We start from the raw sequence: 2,873 nt of genomic DNA, 5'->3' as shown, positions 1-2,873 counted from the left end.
GTTTGGAGCTGGCACCACCCCCCCCCCCCCAAGTAGGTTTGGGTTCCAGGCTCCGGGAAGAGAGTGGGAATCTCATGCCTTTCCCTGCAGACCCACGGGTTTCCTACAGCCAAAGTGTGTGTCCTTCCTGGGTGGTTTGGGAAAGCAGGTTTGGGTCTCCTACCTTTGGGTCTCCTACCTTCGGGTCTCCTACCTTTGGGTCTCCTACCTCTGGGTGTCCTACCTCCTTCCTGGGTGGTTTGGGAAAGCAGGTTTGGGTCTCCTACCTTTGGGTCTCCTACTTTCGGGTGTCCTACCTCTGCGTCTCCTACCTCCTTCCTGGGTGGTTTGGGAAAGCAGGTTTGGGTCTCCTACTTTTGGGTCTCCTACCTTTGGGTCTCCTACCTTCAGGTCTCCTACCTTCGGGTCTCCTACCCCTCCTGAACATCCCTGCTATCCTGCACTCCGATGTCCCCAAACCGCAGGTGACCCACAGCAGTGGGCGCTGAGCATCCCACCCCACCCTGAGAACACCTCCCAGGTACCACACCATTAACCACAGTGGTGTTAAAACCCTTGGTGTGAGCTACAGGGATCACTGGGCCATGGGGAAAGTCACTCCCCTCCTACCCAGGGGACTGGACAATTTGGGAAGGGGGTAACATCCCTGGTGCTCCCCAGTGGAGATCAGCTTGCAGCCCTGCAGAGGTGGCACCATGCCAGGGAGCAGGAGATTTTTGTCATATAGGCAGAGCCTGGGCTGAGCACCCCGCTGTACCTGGGACACACGGCACAGGAGAGTTTCAGGAGGACGGGGCTGGTCATTTTTCAGTGGTGCCCAGTGACAGGACAAGAGGAAATGGGCACAAACTTGAGTAGAAGAAATTCCACCTAAACGTGAGGAGGAACTTCATTACTGTGAGAGTGGTAGAGCACTGGAGCAAGCTCCCCAGAGAGGTGGTGGAGTCTCCTTCTTTGGAGACATTCAAAACCCACCTGGACAAGATCCTGTACAACCTGCTCTGGGTGGACCTGCTTTGGTAGGGGTTGGACTAGATGATCTCCAGAGGTCCCTTCCAACCCCATATGATTCTATGATTCTATGCCACTTGCACCCTTGGGTGTGCCACCAAGACCATACCAGGGGTTTGATGGGGCTTGTGTCTCAGCTGGCAGAGGCCAGCCCCAGGCAGGGAAGCACCACGGCGAGGCGTGCAACGCTTCTCCAAAAACTCTTGGAGGAAAACAAGAAGTGGCTGAGAAAGGGTGGCTGGGTGGAATCCCACATGCAGGAGTGAAACCTGCTGCTGGGGGAAGGAGGCATCAAGGCTTGGGCTGACACTGAGACACAGAGATGATAAGATATCGAGACAAACGGCCTTTTTTCAGTTAAAAGGAGCCTTTTGGCTCGGTCTGAGGTGAATACGGAAACATTAGGAGGAGAAGAAAAATCCATAGGAGAGCCGTACTGGGGGAGGCAGGCTGGAAAGACCAGGCGGAAACCCAAGAGGAGGAAGTCTGTGTAATGAACCAGGGCATCCTCTCAAGCGGCTGCCTCCTCTCAGCGCAAGCTGCTGCGGGGTGTTGCTTGTCACGCTGCACCCCCCGAGGTGGCTGCTCTGGGGGTTTTTACAGGGTATATTTGGCAGCACATGAAGCACTTCTCGTCCAGCTGGTGCACCAAATTGTTCCACTCCGCCGGGATGCTGCAGGAGGGATGGTCTACGAGCCACTCTCTAAAAACAAACAAAAGTCGGCCGAGGCTGCGTGGTTTCGCGCCGGACGCCGAAGTCGAGAACTAACCTTGTGCAGAGCCTTAATTTTTTTTTTTTCCCCTACGCTCAGGGAGTATGAGCCAGTTTTAATAACAGTGTGCTGCACGTGTGTGTCTGAGGCCTCAGGAAAAAAACATCTGGTGTTCCACGATTTCAGAAAAAGCCCTCGGTCCTGGCCCTCAGGCCTGTGTGGTGATCAGTGGGCACAGCAGGGCAGAGTTAAGAGTGCTTGTTCCTTCTCACTCGTCTGGCTGGAAGGGATAGAGCCATTACACGTGTGTGTAAGGGTCTGCCTGCCCGTCCCTGCCACCCAACCCCACTTTTGAAGCTCTGGGTCACTTTCTGCCAGATTTCATAGCGAGGCAGCATCCTCAGAGAGACTGAATTCCATGTTGTTGTTCTATTGTCTACTAGCTTTATGAAAAAAACGCATCTGGGTAGACAAAAGAGCGCCAAACTTGGGTCCCCACCGAGGCAATGGATTCATCATCAACTCTATTATAAGACATCAAAGAATCCACACAGGACAGAGCCGTTCTGAGTGCCCCAAACCATGGGAAAAACTCTCATGTGCCTTATTAGCCGTGAGCTAATCCAACCATGAGACACAGAGCGGCAGGAAACTGGGATTCTTTAAGTTGTGCTTCTCAGGGAGCAGCTCGGGTTTGACTCTTTGATGCTCAGCCATTGCCGCTGCTGGTCCCCACCACACCACGAGCTCTGCCCAGGCACAGGAGGGTGCCCGTGTGGGGCCTGGCACAGCAGAAGAAATAGGAGACTCCATCCTACCAGGACATCCTCCTGCCATTGGCATGTCCCAGCGGTTAACAGAGAAGATGCCAAGCCCCATCTCCCAGAGCTGTGAAGCACATGCTGAGCACCGAGCTCTTGAGCAGAATGGAAGATCTTTGCCACCCTGAACTGCTGCTGAAAGGCTCTGCAGACCTGCTCACTGGTAACTTTGGGTGTGGGAGCACCAGCCCATGGTGCTTCCCAGAGGAAACCTCTGTTTTCCCTCCTGGCCTTGGCTGGAGAGTGAATGGGATCAGATCAGAGCTGCTGCTGATCAAACCTGGATACTGGGCAAACCTGAGACCCTACCAAGGGACAGGTACAGGG

This window comes from Calidris pugnax, unplaced genomic scaffold, assembly GCF_001431845.1.
Source record: "Calidris pugnax isolate Ruff unplaced genomic scaffold, ASM143184v1 scaffold55, whole genome shotgun sequence".
NCBI classification, from domain to species: Eukaryota; Metazoa; Chordata; class Aves; order Charadriiformes; family Scolopacidae; genus Calidris; species Calidris pugnax.
The sequence above is the reverse complement of the archived record's forward strand: the minus strand, read 5'-3'. Positions refer to the sequence as shown.